Genomic DNA, 21,470 nt, shown 5'->3' on the forward strand with positions numbered 1-21,470 from the left:
ACAAAGCGGAAGGCCTTGTTTAAACTTGTGGCTATCCACGATAAACAGACAGACCATTCTCCGTGCGATGGTGGACAAAAGGAATAACGGTTAACAGGCCAGTTTGACGAAAGCATTTTAAGTAAAAAAATTCTTTGCGTTTTATTCTACTCACGAGTCTGGTGCAAGTCTTTCAAATGGACGCCTCTTCGGGGACTAGTTTTAGTAATCAATCATTATGGAAGCTACTTGTTAAGCAAGGTTTCACTTTCTTCTTATTACGTTGTAAAATACATATAGAATGTGCAGTGATACACTTTGTTGTCGGAGAAATTCTCCAGAATAAAATACACCAGAATTCGGTCAGGTACGTCCACCAATCAAAATTATGTAATTAAATAAAAATCGCAGCTCGTTTCAGTGGTAGCTATTCCCACAACCTTAGATTTTTGCGATTTCATCTTTCCTTTAGCCTTACATTATGGTGATAATGGAGTGCTAGGGTGCGTTAATCCCACTAGGTAGATCTTGGCCCTTCTGACTTCGTGGAGAAGTCAATGTGGCCTGCGGACTCAAAAGTTTGGAGACACCTGATCTAAGGAATAGAAAAACGAAAACGAAATGTAAAATTTTTAGACATTGTGCTTGAGAATGAACTAATGTGCTACTCCCATGTTGAACAGCTAACAGTTAGATTGTCAAGAGTGATATCTTTTCTGAAGCAATTGATATTCCATGTCAGTTCAGAATATGTAACATGTACTGACAGTTACTTAGCTTTTTCCAATCAGTTTTAAGGTATGAAGTAATATGCAGGGGAAGTAACAAAAAATAAATGAACAAGTAAAATAAAGAGAACTTCTTGTGATCCAAAGAAAGCTTCCAGAGTAATGACAAAAGTAGATATTAGAAGACTTTTCAAACCTATGTTTACTAATTATAAATAATTAACAGTAAATAATTTATCCTCCCCCCCCCCATGAAACATGGACCTTGCCGTTTGTGGGGAGGCTTGCGTGTCTCAGTGATACAGATGGCCGTACCGTAGGTGCAACCACAACGGAGGGGTATCTGTTGAGAGGCCAGACAAACGTGTGGTTCCTGAAGAGGGGCAGCAGCCTTTTCAGTAGTTGCAGGGGCAACAGTCTGGATGATTGACTGATCTGGCCTTGTAACAATAACCAAAACAGCCTTGCTGTGCTGGTACTGCGAACGGCTGAAAGCAAGGGGAAACTACGGCAGTAATTTTTCCCGAGGGCATGCAGCTTTACTGTATGATTAAATGATGATGGCGTCGACTTGGGTAAAATATTCCGGAGGTAAAATAGTCCCCCATTCGGATCTCTGGGTGGGGACTACTCAAGAGGATGTCGTTATCAGGAGAAAGAAAACTGGCGTTCTACGAATCGGAGCGTGGAATGTCAGATCCCTTAATCAGGCAGGTAGGTTAGAAAATTTAAAAAGGGAAATGGATAGGTTAAAGTTAGATATAGTGGGAATTAGTGAAGTTCGGTGGCAGGAGGAACAAGACTTTTCGTCAGGTGAATACAGGGTTATAAACACAAAATCAAATAGGGGTAATGCAGCAGTAGGTTTAATAATGAATAGGAAAATGGGAATGCAGGTAAGCTACTACAAACATCATAGTGAACGCATTATTGTGGCCAAGATAGATATGAAGCCCACACCTACTACAGTAGTACAAGTTTATATGCCAACTAGCTCTGCAGATGACGAAGAAATTGAAGAAATGTGTGATCAAATAAAAGAAATTATTCAGATAGTGAAGGGTGACGAAAATTTAATAGTCATGGGTGACTGGAATTCGGTAGTAAGAAAAGGGAGAGAAGAAAACATAGTAGGTGAATATGGACTGGGACAAAGACATGAAAGAGGAAGCCGCCTGGTTGAATTTTGCACAGAGCACAACTTAATCATAGCTAACACTTGGTTCAAGAATCATAAAAGATGGGTGTATACATGGAAGAAGCCTGGAGATACTGACAGGTTTCAGATAGATTATATAATGGTAAGACAGAGATTTAGGAACCAGGTTTTAAATTGTAAGACATTTCCAGGGGCAGATGTGGACCCTGACCACAATCTATTGGTTATGACCTATAGATTAAAACTGAAGAAACTGCAAAAAGGTGGGAATTTAAGGAAATGGGACCTGGATAAACTAAAAGAACCAGAGGTTGTACGGAGTTTCAGGGAGAGCATAAGGGAGCAATTGACAGGAATGGGGGAAAGAAATACAGTAGAATAAGAATGGGTAGCTCTGAGGGATGAAGTAGTGAAGGCAGCAGAGGATCAAAAAGACGAGGGCTAGTAAAAATCCTTGGGTAACAGAAGAACTATTGAATTTAATTGATGAAAGGAGAAAATATAAAAATGCAGTAAATGAAGCAGACAAAAAGGAATACAGATGTCTCAAAAATGAAATCGACAGGAAGTACAAAATGGCTAAGCAGGGATGGCTAGAGGACAAATGTAAGGATGCAGAGGCTTATCTCACTAGGGGTAAGATAGATACAGCCTACAGGAAAATTAAAGGGACCTTAGGAGATAAGAGAACCACTTGTATGAACATCAAGAGCTCAGATGGAAACCCAGTTCTAAGCAAAGAAGGGAAAGCAGATAGGTGGAAGCAGTATATAGAGGGTCTATACAAGGGCGATGTATATGAGGACAATATTGTGGAAATGGAAGAGGATGTAGATGAAGCTGAAATAGGAGATACGATACTGCGTGAAGAGTTTGATAGAGCGCTGAAAGACCTGAGTGGAAACAAGGCATCCGGAGTAGACAACATGCCATTGGAACTACTGACGGCCGTGGGAGAGCCAGTCCTGACAAAACTCTACCATCTGGTGAGCAAGATGTATGAGACAGGCGAAATACCCTCAGACTTCAAGAAGAATATAATAATTCCAATCCCAAAGAAAGCATGTGTTGACAGATGTGAAAATTACCGAAATATCAGTTTAATAAGTCACAGCTGCAAAATACTAACGCGAATTCTTTACAGACGAATGGAAAAACTAGTAGAAGCCGACCTCGGGGAAGATCAGTTTGGATTCCATAGAAATGTTGGAACACGTGAGGCAATACTGACCCTACGACTTATCTTAGAAGCTAGATTAAGGAAGAGCAAACCTAAGTTTCTAGCATTTGTAGACTTAGAGAAAGCTTTTGACAATGTTGGTTGGAATACTCTCTTCCAAATTCTGAAGGTGGCAGGGGTAAAATACAGGGAGCGAAAGGCTATTTTCTATTTGTACAGAAGCCAGATGGCAGTTATAAGAGTCGAGGGACATGAAAGGGAGGCAGTGGTTGGGAAGGCAGTGAGGCCGGGTTGTAGTCTCTCCCCGATGTTATTCAATCTGTATATTGAGTAAGCAGTGAAGGAAACAAAAGAAAAATTCGGAGTAGGTATTAAAATCCATGGAGAAGAAATAAAAACTTTGAGGTGATTCTTGAGTTTCTCCCGGCGTATTTGATAATCAAAATATCCACGGGTGTACTGCCGGTCTATAGTGTCCAACCGGCACAATATTTAGGCGATCAAACATGTCGTCATCATCAGGTGAACGGACGGACTGAGCTCCTGTGAACGTGCCGGCACGGAGATCCGTACGCTATGGCTGCTCAGGGGGAATAGGGTTCGGTAGCGGCGGCGGCCGATTTAAATACCCTCCGCCCGCGGCGCGCTCCTTCCGCCGTCCGCGCCCCGCGCCACGGTAGCGCGGTGGAACCGATTGCGACGGCGTCTGAGATGACGTCGGTATGATGGCTCTGTCCGCCGTGGTCGTCACAACTATGCGTTTGCTCGATTTACTCTTGATTAACCCAATCGCTGGTTCCCAAGCCTTGCTAAGATTATAGCCACAGTCACGGTTTATGAGGTCGTCATTGGTGCGAATTTCGATGGCCTCTCTAACAACGCTGTTCCAGTATCAAGACGTCTGTACCAGAATGCTCACAATCTGAGAGAATTAGATTTGGAAATGGGACACTTAAAGTAGTAAACGAGTTTTGCTATTTGGGGAGCAAAATAAGATGATGGTCGAAGTAGAGAGGATCTAAAATGTAGACTGGCAATGGCTAGAAAAGCGTTTCTGAAGAAGAGAAATTTGTTAACATCGAATATAGATTTAAGTGTCAGGAAGTCATTTCTGAAAGTATTTGTATGGAGTGTAGCCATCTATGGAAGTGAATCATGGACGATAAATAGTTTGGACAAGTGGAGAATAGAAGCTTTCGAAATGTGGTGCTACAGAAGAATGCTGAAGATTAGATGGGTAGATCACATAACTAATGAGGAAGTATTGAATCGGATTGGGGAGAAGAGAAGTTTGTGGGACAACTTAAACAGAAGAAGGGATCGGTTGGTAGGACATATTCTGAGGCATCAAGGGATCACCAATTTAGTATTGGAGGGCAGCGTGGAGGGTAAAAATCGTAGAGGAAGACCAAGAGATGACTACACTAAGTAGATTCAGAAGGATGTAGGTTGCAGTAGGTACTGGGAGATGAAGAAGCTTGCACAGAATAGAGTAGCATGGAGAGCTGCATCAAACCAGTATCAGGACTGAAGACCACAACAACAACAACAACAATTAATTTATATTCTTGAAATTGTTATTTACAAACCTGCCAAACTATGTAATTTAATGTAACAAATCAAAGACATGATTATTATGCCAGTCAAATTATTTAAGAGAAAGTTGCATAGCTTCATATTAGTTAACCTATTTTATTCACTAGAATAATTTTTAGAAATGTCCAGTAAGAACATAACAATGAAAAAATATGCTTTTGTAAAATTCAGTGGGTTAAGCATGTACATGTTTGCCTTACCAATGTAAACATTATGCCCAAACTTCACTCTAAATGATGTCAGTTATTTGAAATAACATTTAGATGTTTCCTCCAATTGAGAAGTAATGAGTTCCACAAGCAATCCACTTCACATTCCTCGGCAGCTTGGGTCAGCCTTGGGCATTTGTGGTAAACAGACATGATATTTGCATCTCTACTGCTGATGATTAACCAGTGTTGTAGTAAGTTACTGCTCTTGTATCGACCACAGTAAAGTGTATTTGTGTAGGCTTTGAAGATCTCTCATCTGACCAGGAAACACACAATGAAATCTATATCTGATTCTAACTCTGTACAACCAAAGCAATATGAGACCGAATCATGTGTTGAAGAATTTGTGAAACTGTCATTCAGTGATGTTATAGGAATCCATTCATCGATGGACAATAGTATGGTGTACATTAAGGTGACATCTGCTGAAATTTTTGAACAAATCATTGTATCATGTGACAATGTCCTAGATAGAAACATTGTGATGGGAAGATTGGAGAGGGTCTAGTTTCATATGAGGGCCTTGGTATTTGCACCATTCGAATATTTGAGCCCTTTTACGAAATACCAGCAGGGCAGATCAATGTTACGATGAAAATTATTGGAAAATCGTAAGTAATAAGGGAGAAAAATTGCAAAAGTCTTGTATTTTTCCTGTTCTGAACGGCATTCATCAGTTAAAAATAGATCTTCTGGAACACATACCATCGTATATTGGTAGTAGAGAAAAGGGTATTGTAGCACATTTTTGACATTAAATTGAGATAAAATTAATTCTGCAAATTAACTAATTAATCAATTAGTTACCTCCACATCCAAATGATGTCATGGATTTTCCCTAACTGGCACGTGGGTCCCTTCCCCACCACCTCTCATCTGTACCTTCCCCCTCACCCCTTCCCTTCCCCTCTCACTCCACCCCAGGAAACTGTGAGAAACTCTTTCAGTCTATTTTGAGCAGCCAGGCTGGGAGGATCACCCTGTTTATTTATTTAGTTATTTACAACTGGGAAAGCCACCAACAGAAGATGTCGAACTCCCAGAAAAATCGCTCAGTTTGTGTTGGACTGTTGGATTGGGAGGATCTCACGATGGTAGGCTATTCTATCGTCAGTCACATTGCATTAAACGATTTAAGGCATTGGAATAGTGTTTAAACTATTTGCAGGAGACAAGATGGTGCTGAATATTGTTTATTTAACCACTTTGCAGTGATGGATTTCATAAAATTTATTTATTTGTTTCCAAAGATCACAATGCAGCTTAAAATTGACGATATTACACAACTGTTGTTAAAAAAATTGACAGTACTGCTTGAAACAAGTAGCATGCAGACTCAAACTCTACGTAGTGTGGCTCTTCACATGCAACACGAAATAAATAAATAAATATCTCTATAATTTTAAATAGGACGCTCATTTCACCTAAAAGGCGAAATAAATATCTCTCCTTCAACTACAAGCCGAAACACATATAAAGACACTTCTACGCTCAAAAATACATCGAGTAAATCAACTAAAGACACTTGTACATATCGCAAATGGGCTCTTAACCACTTATACACCCAATAAAAACATCGTTAAACACATTTAAATCTTGCCTACAACACGCTGCACAAAGAGAGCTGCAGTTTGCTTTGCAAATGAGATACTTTCTAACGTTTGAGATGTGTCACAGAAAATATATCGTCTCAACAGTCACTGGAATTCGAAGCACTGTCCTACACATGAGAAACCCATATGTCTAATTACGACCATGATGCACTTGGAAAAAATCCACCTCCTGTATTCGTAATAACAATCACTGTGCCCCACTGCCATGCATTCTTGCTTTATGAATGGACCGAAGGCTGCATGGCGATCCACTAGCTGCTTGTGACCGCTACTTAATGAACCCTGGCGAGAAGTTTGGTCCTTGGCCATTTTGACGTCATTGACCCTGCTACTGCATACAGTCCTACTGGACACAGTACCTGGCTCTGACAAAGAAGTGTGATGTCATGGATCACATCACATTATAGTAGATCAAGGGATTTCAGAAACTTTCCATCAACTGCCCTTCACCATTTGGTGCCCATTCAAAATGAAGCCCTCTGATTGGCTGCCTGTGAAATGTGGTGTGTCTATTTAAGCCACCCAACCACCCATCCCCCATCCTCACTCTGCTCCTGCCCAATGTGGATGCTATAGTTCCATGTCTGTCTGTTTTTAAAAATGAGCTGTACCAGCAGCAGTATCAACTAGAGCTGTGCCAGCAAATGGTGCAAAGACTCGGAAGACACAGGGTAGCCCTGTAAGTAGACGTTCATAAGTGATTTTCGTAATATGTATTCATAAACGAGTTTCATAGCATATTGTAAATTTTTTTCTGTTGTTGCAGCTTTTTTCTACGAGATCTTCGTTGACCGGCCAGCAGCTGTAGGTTGAAAGACAGCAGAGGACGTCTGCAGCAGTAGTTGAGGCAGCAGCACATCAAGAACGTAGGTACATATGTATTTTTTGTAATATGTTGCTGTTAAGAATATTCAAAAATTTCATAATTTATATAGTATGTTCTTGTCTAAGCTACATATTCTTTGTTGTAGATTAAGCTATGGAAGCAACTTCTGATGATCTGGGAGGGTAAGTGCCGAGTATGGGAGCCAGGAATCATCACTTACATCTTGTAAATAGCAATTCTATACATTTTTTCGTGGATTTGTGTATAAGGTTTAAAATCATTATCTTGTTGTTATAGGTCACGATTCTATAGACTTTGTTTTCATAGATTTGTGTATAAGTTTTAAAATCAATATCTTGTTGTGGGCAAATGTCAGCGAGTTAGATCTATGGGTCCATGCCGATTGTGACGAAGACGAGATACCAGAATGGGTCAGGGACATGACCGCAGAAAAGAGACGCAAAGGTGCCATGACCTGGCCCTTTTACAGGAGGAGAACTTACCTGAGTGGGCGGGGGTATTCCTGATGACATGAATGAAATGCTCATGCCAGGGACCCAGAGTGAAAAGGGCAGTTACTCACTATGCTTATAACGACGTGACCGTCATATACAAAATCTGCATTCTTTTTCTCTCTGGAATGGTGTACTTAATTTTCGTTATTATCTCACTCTCTTCTACAGAAGTGGCACAGCTCCCTGTGGCTAGCGTTACAGAGGCAGTCGCGGCCAAACCAACAGCCACAAAGCATGGCCTGACGAGGTACGCACAGGTGTGCAAGGCACCGATAGTCGCACTGCAGGAAGCTGCTCCAGCTACGACCACCGCTCAACCTGCTCTCGGTGCAGCCCCAACGCCATCTCCACTCTGGCGTCCTTGGATAGGACGCCAGGAAGAGCAATGGGCTCCCAGTCCTCAGGGAAGCGGGTCAGGCCTGCAAGAACAGCAGCAGCAGCATCGAGCACCATCTCTACATCCAGGGTGTCCTCACTAGCCTGACCCACTATCATTGCCTCCTTCTCCATCTCATTCCCACCTGAATCGGCGTCAATAAAGGTACATGGGCCTCGTCACATACCCCTCAACATCTCACTGCAACCACCTTTGCTAACAGGGTGGATGCAGTCATCAACTAGTTATAGCAACGATCCTGTGGCGAATGGTAGTTCCCTCTCCTATCCCTTTGGTGAAGGACATCTGAAGAGTAACACCATACCGCAAATAGAGTATTCAGTGACTGCGAGCGCCTTTAGGGAGCGAATCTCGTTCTCTAGTATCGAGAACCCAGTAGAAGGGTTCCACGACCCTATCAGGTTTCTAAGAGCGCGCCTTCCTGTCGTAGAAACGGAGCTCCTCGAGGCTGTTAATGATCCGCGATATCCCGCCATTAAATTCGGTGCAGTGGTGTGCATTGAACTGTCGCAACCTCCCCCCCCCAAAGTTGAAAAGAGAAGTCTTCATTATATTTGGGGGGACAGGGGAAATGGCTTGAAAATGCAGAGTACATCAATTGCCAAGCGGTTTTGTGATTCCAGCTTGAGAGCTATACGGGCCCAGTTTCCCAGGATGGAATGTAGGGGGTCAGCTAAAGCCCTCAGCCAAATACTGTACCTGGACATCCATAGACATGTCTGTGAACCAATAAATGGAGGGTCTAGCTACGTAGCGCTACCTAAAGATGTAGCTAATAGGAAAGCATGCATAATGCTCAAAATGAAACTGATCAGGCTTGTTTTGTATGGTCAATCCTGACCTGAGAGAGAAATTACACAAAAAATCCACAGTGCACATCTTGATACAGCTTAGGTATTGACATTCATAAGTGTTAGTACTTTGATGGTATCGAGTTCCCTGTTTAACTCCAGGACATACCTACATATGAGGCTCAGAATACTGGAATATTGGTTCACGTCTATGGCCTGCTGAAATGCAAGTCAGATGAGCAGAACGAGCATGTAGCCAACAGCCCCATCATTTCTCAAAATTTGCTGGAGAGCATAAGACACATGTAAACATGCTCTTATTCTCTGATCAGAAAAATAAGGAGAAAGGCAATTGTCATTATATTTGGATCAAAGACATGTTCCGACTTCTGTTTCCTCAGTTGAGAAACCATAAGTGTAGAACGCATATCTGCTTAAGGTGCCTCAATGCCTTTACCTCAGTCAAGTTATTAGCAAAGTATCTAATAGACCATGCTTCAAAGGAACCACATGTTTTATTATGTCTACTGAGGAAAACAATTTTCTGAAGTTTAAAAATGCTCACCATGTGGAACAATGACTGTTTGAGGTGTATGACCACTCTGAATGCCTCTGCACTCCTGTGACCCACTGTGAAAGTGAAGCCGCACCCTCACAAACTACATTAACAGAAAAACGTGTACCATATGCATCAGTGTACCTATTTGTTTCGTCCTATGAATCACGTCTTAAACGCTACAAATCTTATGTAGGTGATGATGCTGCGGTTTGGCTGCTGACTGAGCTCGAAAAATTTCATGGGAGGTTGCTAAGCTTCACAGAGACAACGTTCCCATGACCAGATCGAAGGAGAATGAAGATTTGTACAATAACGCGGTTGACAGTCCTATTTGTGAGCTACTGTTAAGTAGAAAAGCGGGAACTCCTCGTAGAGGCCACAGTCATCTTACGATGAAGTTCCATGGCGCAGCTCACACTACATGCAATTTGAAGTATCAGTTACCGAGGAACGTACCCGTTTTCTTCCATAATTTAAGCGGGTATTATAACGCATAAGCTGCAAGTTAGTGCTAACTATAACAACCTCACAACTAACGTTACCCTCTTGGAGGAATTTTGTATTTGAACATATTTTTACCTAGTAGATAGAGGGTATCGAACATGAATTTCGTGACTATGGCAGTTAATAGAAAGCTGGAAGACTTTAATTTTGTAAGTAATGAAAGTAGCAAAGTTCACATAAATGAAATATTAAATGTTCGCCAGACTAACTAGGAATAATAGTTTGAAACATTGTTTAAAGAAAAATGATCATGGATTGCTGAAGAGACTTCCATTAATGCTCCTTTTAAACAGTGCAATGGATACACACAACTAACAAATGAGCTAGATAGTGGTTAGCAGTAGATAGCTTTTTACACAAACCCACAGACATAGAGAATTAAATAATATTCCACTCACAGTAATAAAAGTTACAACTGCAATCATTAATTAATTCAGCACTAATTTAACATCAAGATTTTACTAAAGACACACTGGACTGAAATTGGGCATGGAAAGAGTTCTGATTTCAGTTAACACATACATAGCACAGATGAAATTAAATAATCCTAAACCTATACTTATTATGCCTTCATTAGTAGCAAAGTCAGAGACTTCTTTTAATAGCAATAAAAACAAAGTATCTTTAGTTTGACTTTCTCATAGTGGAAAAGAATATAGTGGAGGCCCATAAACTGTTATTTATTCTACAGGCAAATTTGGTGACTGTTTCAGAGACAAATTGCATTACACTAATATGGATTTGTAACCCCACTTGAATTTGTTTATATTCCAATACTATATAGCAATTTAATCAAATGTTATTCTCAAATAAAACTTCAGAAGTTAGTTTATGATAGTAGTCAAAGCAAAATCAAATTTCCTGTAAGTCAGATTATGTGCCTTTTTCATTACCTGTGAGGCAGGTCGTTCAACTAGCAACATTTATAAACTTGGACATTGAAACTTTGGTACATTCATATTAGAAACAATTCAATGGTCATTCTGGATCAGGATACTCGCTCTTTTGCACATTCAGGATAGGACCCTAAAACGGTTTTATGATCAGGACAATTTCAAAGATCACACATATGTTTTTATCACTTGAATTATTATTGAAAAAGCACACACACAAACATACTGGTCCATACTAAGATACATATCTGATTTCCAGAAGTTGATGGAGCAGTGGCGCAATAGTTGAGGCAAGCACATGATGGCTATCTAGCCCACCTCTTGCAGTTCAAGGCTCTTTTCACATTTTTTCTTAGCAACGTATTAATCATTTCAGAGCCATTCCATTATACAAGAGCACCATATTACAGCCGAAACGATATCTGAGGCGATTCCAACATAAATTGGCTTCCGAATGCCTCACTTGGCATCTACGGTGTTGACTGTACAACTACTGGCCACTGACTGTGTAATGTATTCTCTCTCTTGGCACCCAGATCGTCCGCCAAATCCACCTTTTCCCTCGCACCAAGCCCTTTCCTTTATATAACATAACTTCCCTAAGTATGAGCCAATATTCAAAGTACAATTTCTCTTTTAGGAGCATACATATTTTATAAAGTTTTATTATTTTTAAACGTTATTAAATCTTTACAATATATGCATCATAAACTTCCACTTTCCCTGTGACAATTTAAAAATCTTAAGTAGTTCAGAGCAATCACTCCATAGTTACATACACATAACAGCACTATATAAACTAATTACAATCGATAATGGTGTTACAGAATGACGATCACTTTCTTGTTCAGCGCTTGGCTCAATTCAGCTGGTAGAAAAATCAGGTTAGTGTCCTGCCTGAGAGTGTCGAGAAATGTATTTCAGTTTCCGTACGAATGAAGCGAAGAACTACGCCCCATTTCATTGACATGCTGCGTTTTATGTAGGAACTGCTCCAGAAACTCGTTGAAACTCTACCTCAGGAAGATATGCACATCACTCAGGCTGCATTTCCTGATGAGGAAAAGTTTCAACTTGTGACTAGGAAGGTGGATTTCTCATATGATTATATGGATAGTGCGGCAAAACTAAAAAAACCAGGCTACCTGACATAACTGCACTCTCTGGGTACCTTACAGGCAATGACAGTACGACTGCAGAGTATGAGCATCTATGAATATCTGGCGGGAATTCAACATCTCTACTTTAGGTGAGTATGCACGGCTTAACATAGACACATATGTGCGCTTGCTTGTGGATGATTTCGAGAAATCCTGGACTCCCTGCATTGCCACTTATTCTCTGCATCCCATCTTTTATTAAATGTCACCTGCGTCGTCTTAGGAACCAATGCTCAAGAAACAAAGTGCAGCATCGAATTACTGACTGGTGGCGACATGTTTGTTTTCTTTGATTGAAGTATCTGTGGGGGACTTTGCCAACGTGTCCATAAGCATGATAAGGTAAATAACCCACTGAGGGGTGATAGGTCCAATGCATCCCCTCATTGAATCATGTACCTGGATATAAATAACTTATAAAGGCATGCCATTCAACAATCACTGCCGATTGGAGAGTTTTGATGGGTGCCTGAAGACGAATGCAAGGGATTAAGTGGAAAAATTGAGGGGAGGGGGGTATTGCGGCTGATTCTGATGTGGGTTATGTGATGGAGTCAGAACTCACATACCCTATCAGTTTGATGATGCGTACGCCAATTTGCTGCTGTGTCTGGAGCAACTAGTTCTAAAAGGAGGCTCTACCCCAAAATGATGACAATGTTATGGAATAAGCGGAGATATATTATTGATTATCGTAATCTCCAGCAATGGTTCAGCTTGGAGATGAAGCTGGTTAGAATCACCCAGATACTTCATTCAAGCAGTCCCCCTGGTTGAAGGAGTAAATTGATCTGAATACAAGACAAACAGCTTGCACAATGTGTGACTTTGAGAAAGATTTTTATAAATTAGTGACTAATCCATTTTATGGCAAAACATCGAGAAATTGAGGGAACGACGTGAAATTTTGTTTAGAACCGAATGTGATGGGCGTTATGGCCCAAGAAAGTGCATCACTAGACCAAATTTTTAGTCGGAAACCCTAATCAGTATGAACTTTGCCAGTATAGAAGACTGCCTTTGTAAACCAAAGGAAAGGAGCTTCATCCACTTTATCGTACTGGGACTGTTTCACAGTGTGTGGAAGACTGCAGTAGGGTTTACGAAGATCATTTATGTGGGCATGTGCATACTAGACCTACCCAAATTCCACATGTACCACTTGCATGATATGTTTGCAAAATGACTCTCCACAGATCCTAAGTTACATTATATGGATATAGATAGCTACATCTATTGGGTGAAGAACTGTGATCCGTATGAAGTAATGAGGTACCACAGTAATAAATTTGACACGTCTTCATATACAGCTGATGATCCTGTTATTGTTCTGAACAGCAATAAGGTTATTGGCCTTAGGAAACATGAGGTGAACGGGTTGTTGATTGTGCAGTTTGCAGGTCTGCAATCAAAAATGTATGCATATCACACATTAGAATGTTGCACCCAAAGGATGTGTGTTGTATGGCATCAAGAGCCCTGTATATTGAAGACTGTTTGCAGTGCCTGTACAGCAGTGTTCACGGTGCTGCATTGCAGCCACTGTATATGGTACAGTAAACTAGTATTAGATTGAGTGGCCAGGGAATGTACACTGTGGTGCAGTCTAAAATTGGCCTGTAACCTCATGATGATAATAGGGTCATTTGTGATGACAGGCCGAAAAAAAAGAAATGAGTGTATGGCATTGTTGGCCGGGTGGCCCCATCCAGGGAAGTTCAGTCGCCAGGTGCAAGGCAAATTTCAGTCGACGCCACATTGGGCGACTTGCGCGCCGGTGATGAGGATGAAATGATGATGAGGACAACACAACACCCAGTCCTCAAGCGGAGAAAATCTCCAACCCAGCTGGGAATTGAACCCGAGCCTGCTAGCATGGGAGGCAAGCACATTACCACACAGCTAAGCAGGCGGACGACAGGATTAAAACTCACCTGTACTCACACTACATACTTGTAACGAGAGAAGGGGTTGGGGACTCTGATTGAATGAGAGGGAGAGAACGTGTGTGTGTGTGTGTGTGTGTGTGTGTGTGTGTGTGTGTGTGTGTGTGTGTGTATGTGCAGTGTAGTTTGGCCCTTTTATCTCAGTGTAAGTAATTATCTCTCTCCATTTCTCTCTCTCTTTGAGTGTGTTTGTGTGTGTGGTGTTTATTTATTTATGCACTCAATATGTAAAAAGTTAAAAAATGTAAAAAGCATAAAAAGAAAATATTCAGTATCTCTATTGCAAGTCATCTAAATTTTTATTTTTTTATACTCATCATGTGTACTATGTACATGTGCAAAAAGTTCTACTCACCATGTAAACAGAAATAATTTTTAAGTTTCACCTACTGTTAGCTGTCCAATGCAATTATTTTTTAAGTGTAGATGTATATAGAGCCACCCATTTCATTGTAAATTATTTCGCCTATTTGTGGTGGATGTGTAGATCCATCCAGTTCACTGTAAATTATTTCCTCTGTTTGAGTGGAATTTCTTTAGTATTAGTATTAGTGTAAGAAAAAAGTAACTTCACATTAGTTACAGTTTTTTGTATCTGTGATGTGAACCAAAATATTTCAAATAGTACCTCATTAAATCTGTAATGTGAGTAAAAATATTTCAAAAAGTGTTACTCTGAATCTGTGAGGTGAGCCAAATATTTCCACCAGTGATACCTTGAATCTCAGATGTGTACCAAAAGAGCTCTGTCTGTGAAACATTTCAAACAGCTGTGATTTGAACCAAAAATCTGGCTGTAAAATACTTCAAACATTGATACTTTGAATCTGTGATGGGAATCAAAATACTTCAAACAGCTGTGACGTGAACGAAAAGAATTCTGTAAAGTATTTCACATTATATACATACGCACAGCACAGTCCCACTAATCCGAACCCCAGTAATCCGAACATTAGGTGAATCCAAACATGAAAAATGTTAGTTTAAGTATGGAAAACTGTGCGGTACACTGCTGTACATACATACTATTTTAATTTACACAGTACAGTAAACATGTATTAAAATTGGCAAGAAAACATAAAGTTTAAACAATTCATAACAACGAAAGAAAAACTGTCAAATTTACTAAAATACAGCGGACATTTATCCCCACTTTTTAGATGACTACAATTCAGTCACTGTTTTTTGGCTGTTGTATGACGCATAGTTGCGCCATCGTCTCATCAAAATCACATCAGCAGGTGTAGCAGTGGCCTGTTGCTCCAAATAACGTAGCGCGAGGTCAAGGGCTTCTGCTGCGTCACTTCCATCACAGCAGTCCACTTCTTCCTGGTCTTCAGTCACAGCAGCGTTAGTAAGGTTCTCCACAAGTGCCCAATCCGCTGCCATCCACTCATGTGCGTCTCCTTCACTAGCTTCTCCACATCCAGGGAATGTCTGTGTCTTTTGTAGTAGATTTTCATTATCAACCAGGTTGCCCTGAAATTCAAGAGATGTCCACAGTTTTCTCCACGTTTTTCTCAGAGTGTTTTCTGAAATATTCTACCATGTCTCAGCGGCCCAGTAAACAACATCCGTCACATTGGTCTCTTTTATTTTGTCCACTAAAGGAATGCTATCATCTTGGATCAGCATTCTTAAAAATTGTTTTCTGTAAATCAGTTTTAATGTTTGCAGTACACCCTAGTCCATCGGCTGTAGAAGCGGTGTAATATACGGTGTCAAAAACTTCGCCACAATTTCACCATCACATAATTCCTCAGTGGGGTGAGATGGCGCTTTATCAATCAAAAGGAATGCATGGGGAGACAAATGATTTTCCTTAGAAAACCGTCGAACAGAGGGAACAAAGAGGCTGTGAAACCATTCTTTGATCAGCTTACCATCCATCCGTCCATTTTCTGGTTGCGATAATACACTCCTGGAAATTGAAATAAGAACACCGTGAATTCATTGTCCTAGGAAGGGGAAACTTTATTGACACATTCCTGTGGTCAGATACATCACATGATCACACTGACAGAACCACAGGCACATAGACACAGGCAACAGAGCATGCACAATGTCGGCACTAGTACAGTGTATATCCACCTTTCGCAGAAATGCAGGCTGCTATTCTCCCATGGAGACGATCGAAGAGATGCTGGATGTAGTCCTGTGGAACGGCTTGCCGTGCCATTTCCACCTGGCGCCTCAGTTGGACCAGCGTTCGTGCTGGACGTGCAGACCGTGTGAGACGACGCTTCATCCAGTCCCAAACATGCTCAATGGGGGACAGATCCGGAGATCTTGCTGGCCAGGGTAGTTGACTTACACCTTCTAGAGCACGTTGGGTGGCACGGGATACAAGCGGACGTGCATTGTCCTGCTGGAACAGCAAGTTCCCTTGCCGGTCTAGGAATGGTAGAACGATGGGTTCGATGACGGTTTGGATGTACCGTGCACTATTCAGTGTCCCCTCGACGACCACCAGAGGTGTGCGGCCAGTGTAGGAGATCGCTCCCCACACCATGATGCCGAGTGTTGGCCCTGTGTGCCTCGGTCGTATGCAGTCCTGATTGTGGCGCTCACCTGCACGGCCCCAAACACGCATCCGACCATCATTGGCACCAAGGCAGAAGCAACTCTCATCGCTGAAGAAGACATGTCTCCATTCGTCCCTTCATTCACGCCTGTCGCGACACCACTGGAGGCGGGCTGCACGATGTTGGGGAGTGAGCGGAAGACGGCGTAACGGTGTACGGGACCGTAGCCCAGCTTCATGGAGACGGTTGCGAATGGTCCTCGCCGATACCCCAGGAGCAACAGTGTCCCTAATTTGCTGGGAAGTGGCGGTGCGGTCCCCTACGGCACTGCTTAGGATCCTACGGTCTTGGCGGGCATCCGTGCGTCGCTGCGGTCCAGTCCCAGGTCGACGGGCACGTGCAACTTCCGCCGACCACTGGCGACAACATCGATGTACTGTGGAGACCTCACGCCCCACGCGTTGAGCAATTCGGCGGTACGTCCACCCGGCCTCCCGCATGCCCACTATACGCCCTCGCTCAAAGTCCGTCAACTGCACATACGGTTCACGTCCACGCTGTCGCGGCATGCTACAAGTGTTAAAGACTGCGATGGAGCTCCGTATGCCACGGCAAACTGGCTGACACTGACGGTGGCGGTGCACAAATGCTGCGCAGCTAGCGCCATTCGACGGCCAACACCGCGGTTCCTGGTGTGTCCGCTGTGCCGTGCGTGTGATCATTGCTTGTACAGCCCTCTCGCAGTGTCCGGAGCAAGTATGGTGGGTCTGACACACCGGTGTCAATGTGTTCTTTTTTCCATTTCCAGGAGAGTATTTGGACAAGGACTTCATGTTGCAATTTTTAGAGCTCTGCGCCTGGCAGATTTGCCTATCAGAATTAAAGGCAGCTTGTGATTACCAGTAGCGTTGCTGCACACTAATAAAGCCTAATTGTTAGCTAACAGATTCCATGAAGTTTTTTGAATCTGTCCAACCGACCTGCACTCGCACTGAAAGTCTAATCACCATTCATTAACTTGTTCAGGCACACAACCTTCTCTTGAACCAGTGCTCAACTCAAAGGGGTTCCACCTTTCTCTTTCCTGTGTAAACCAAAGGAAAAGAGCTTCATCCACTTTATCATACTGGAACTGTTTCAAAGTGTGCCGAATTTCGAGTGTTTTTCCCGAAGATGTTGCACGGGACCGTTCAAGCTTCACTGGGTTCTTCTTCCAATCACAAATGGTTGCTTTACCAACACCCAGTTCCGTTGCCGGTTTAGATACATTCTCACCATTATCTGTCCGTTTCAAAGCATTCAGTTTTTCTTTGAGAGTTAACGTTGTATGTTTCTGTTTACTCGTGATGAAAATGTGTACACCACCACACCTGAATGAATACAACTGTTACGCGTGCCAGCGATCGATAACTAACATACGAAGCACTTTGCGAGCCAACTGTCAGTGTACTGACATCAGACACTACAATGGTCTCAACAATGCACAACAAGAAGGGCAGGGAGTGAGAGTGAGCCATTGTTCCGACACTTGTTCCCATTTGTTACCATGGTGTACCTACTTATCTGCTTGGTATACTTCATTCTAGAAACTCATCACCGTAATTCCGACTAATCCGAACAAATCGGTAATCCGAACGAGGTCCGGTCTCAATAAGTTGGCACTCACAACGTATTAGTTTGAAACATGAGGGAGGTGACGTTAAAACGTAAACAAAATGTGTGAAATGGAGAGGAGGGACTTAGCTTATTGTGCTGCCCGTTTTGCGTTATGGGAGCACACAGCATGTGACCGTGTCCATTTCCAAAGACGTATAACGAACATATTTAAAATTATATTGGCAGTGCTTGAGGAAGATTACAGAAGGAGACTCAGCTAATAAGACACACACAGCTGACATAGGCAACTGGGTGGATGAGACAGGATGCATAGTAATGGACGAAGAAGTGTAGACGGGTTCCAGGGTTCGATTCCCGATGGGGTCAGGGATTTTCTCTGCCTCGTGATAACTGGGTGTTGTGTGATGTCCATAGGTCAGTTAGGTTTAATTACTTCTAAGTTCTAGGCGACTGGTGACCTCAGAAGTTAAGTCGCATAGTGCTCAGAGCCATTTGAAGAAGTGATAGAGGTATTGAGATGGTAGAATCAACGAAGCCAGCGGCCTTCCCGCTGTGGTAACACCAGTTCCCATCAGATCACCGAAGTTAAGCGCTGTCGGGCTAGGCTAGCACTTGGATAGGTGACCATCCGGTCTGCCGAGCGCTGTTGGCAAGTGGGGTGCACTCAGCTCTTGTGAGGCAAACTGAGGAGGTACTTGATTTAGAAGTAGCGGCTCCGGTCTCGTAAGCTGACATACGGCCGGGAGAGCGGTGTGCTGACCACATGCCCCTCCATATCTGCATCCAGTGACGCCTGTAGGCTGAGGATGACATGGCGGCCGGTCGCTACCGTTGGGCCTTCCAAAGCCTGTTCGGATGTAGTTTACAACCAACGAAAGTAATTGCACCGAGAAGAGAAAAATATAGAGTAGGCTTCAAAAATGACCCCAAAACCAACGGTTACATTTGTGACATTCACTAATGGGTTTTCACTGACACGTTACATGTACATATTGGATGGCGAAGTTAAACATTCAAAGCCAACACTTTCTTTTCAGGCTTAAAAGACAGTAACCCTAAACTACGAGCAGAAACTAAGTAGCATTAGCAATAAATTGGACAATTGTGGCGCATATATGGCGATACCACAGGCACTGCACGCATAGTCACGGCGGAAGTGATGTCGTGCCTTGTTAATGGCATTAGATTTACAAACAACTATGCCCTACCTGGGAACCAAAATAGGGGGGTTGGGGAAAGATTTCAGTTCTTTTAAATGAGATTCTGTATCGCCTACGGCAAAATCTGAGGGAAGTGATTTTTATTATGTCATAAAGGCAGAAGACCAAAGACCAGATCCCAACAAATACGCAGTACTCGAAGAAAATGTACGCTATTTGGAATTGGTGAACACTAGGGAAATAACCAAAAATGCTTTAAGTATCATACAGCTACAATTGCCAGCTGCCCCGATAGGATCTACTTCGGAAAGAACCTGAGAGAGAAAGTAATTGCAACAGAAACTTGGTCGCCGGCCGCGGTGGTCTCGCGGTTCTAGGCGCGCAGTCCGGAACCGTGCGACTGCTACGGTCGCAGGTTCGAATCCTGCCTCGGGCATGGATGTGTGTGATGTCCTTAGGTTAGTTAGGTTTAAGTAGTTCTAAGTTCTAGGGGACTGATGACCACAGCAGTTGAGTCCCATAGTGCTCAGAGCCATTTGAACCATTTAGAAACTTGGCAAACATATTTTTCGGACCACCTAGAATACTATTGTACCATTCGAATGACAAGAAAGAAATGATCCATGTTAAAACTGAGTGGAAATTAAACGTCGAAATTGTTGAGCAGCACGAGTTTTGTGATCCATGGGAGACTAGTTGGCGCCGGCATCATACATTTCCATCGGGAATGCTGCGGGAGTGTAACTGTGTCAGGCATAGACTAATCAGCTGTGTGGAGGGTGATACCTGCAGAAGGAAACTTTTGAATTTTATTTTCGATACCTCCGTGAATTGTATTTCGAAAGACCTATAACAGAGGAAAATTTCATATAAACCAAAAGGATTAAATCAAAGTTGTCACTACTTAAACGAAGACAAATGGAAGGAATTAAAAACCTTTCAGACAGTAACAGTAGTTTCAAGAAAACTCCATTAGTGTTTCATCTCAGGAAAGAAAAATGTCGCGTAACACAAAAATTAATTAACGGATTAAGAAAAAAGACGATTCCGATGTAACGACTCACGCTGAATTAAGGGAGTGTGCCACGGAATATTATAAATAGCTATATAGCACTGAGCCCATCGACGACAAATTAACACGAAGCAGTAACTGCCTCGTAAAACATCGATTACGAAGCAATAACTACCATGCAAAACTATCTTTTAGTAATGCTAGGTGAGCAGATGAACAAGACAAACAACTCTTAGTGAGTAAAGTAACTACAGAAGAGATTTGGGATTCAGTAAGGAAGGTACAAGTTAATTAATCGCATACCAGTGATGGTCTGTCAATTGAGTTTTATAAGCAATTTCGGTATTTACTGGAATATTTCTTTGCATCCACATGCCACGAAATTGTAGTAGAACAGCAAACACCGGTAGACTTCGATGACAGCCTCATAATACTGATTCCGAAAAAACAACACCTACAAGAAGATATAAGTAAATTTCGTCCCACTCCCTCCAGAACCCTGAATACAACCTTCTGGAATTCGTTATAACAGTTAGAAGAAAGTATTTCCTAGAGAAGATCATAGGCAACAGACAGACAGCAGCATTACCAAGGGAAAAAAATAAAAGAATAAACTTTTAAAGAAAGTCTTGCTGATTATAGTGGGATTCATTGAACCCTCTGCCGGACACTTAATTGTGAATAGCAGAGTAATCACTTAGATGTAGATGTAGATCCCATCTTACAGTGAAATATCAAGACCACAGGCTGCAATTTCAGTTCTAGATCTGAGGTAGCCAAGAATTTGGTTCGCGAGCCACGGCTTGGCACGACTGCAGCTGCACTCCATCGCGCTGCACGTCACTCCCATCGCCACACCACGCTGATTGAGCGGGGGGAGCAGCAACTGAGAACTGAAATGTCGTGTGACGAGGGCCTCCCGTCGGGTAAACCGTTCGCCGGGTCAAAGTCTTTCGATTTGACGCCACTTCGGCGACTTGGGCGTCGATGGGGATGAAATGATGGTGACTAGGGCAACACAAGACCCAGGCCCTGAGCGGAGAAAATCTCCGGCCCGGCCGGGAATCGAACCCGGGCCCTTAGGATTGACATTCTGTA

The 21,470-nt window shown here is 42.4% G+C and overlaps 1 pseudogene; it reads left to right on the plus strand.

Annotated features, from left to right (window-relative positions):
- Positions 1-18,734: 18,734 nt before the first annotated feature.
- Positions 18,735-18,852, plus strand: LOC126337267 (5S ribosomal RNA; annotated as a pseudogene).
- Positions 18,853-21,470: the final 2,618 nt, after the last annotated feature.

Source organism: Schistocerca gregaria, chromosome 2, assembly GCF_023897955.1.
Source record: "Schistocerca gregaria isolate iqSchGreg1 chromosome 2, iqSchGreg1.2, whole genome shotgun sequence".
Taxonomy (NCBI): Eukaryota; Metazoa; Arthropoda; class Insecta; order Orthoptera; family Acrididae; genus Schistocerca; species Schistocerca gregaria.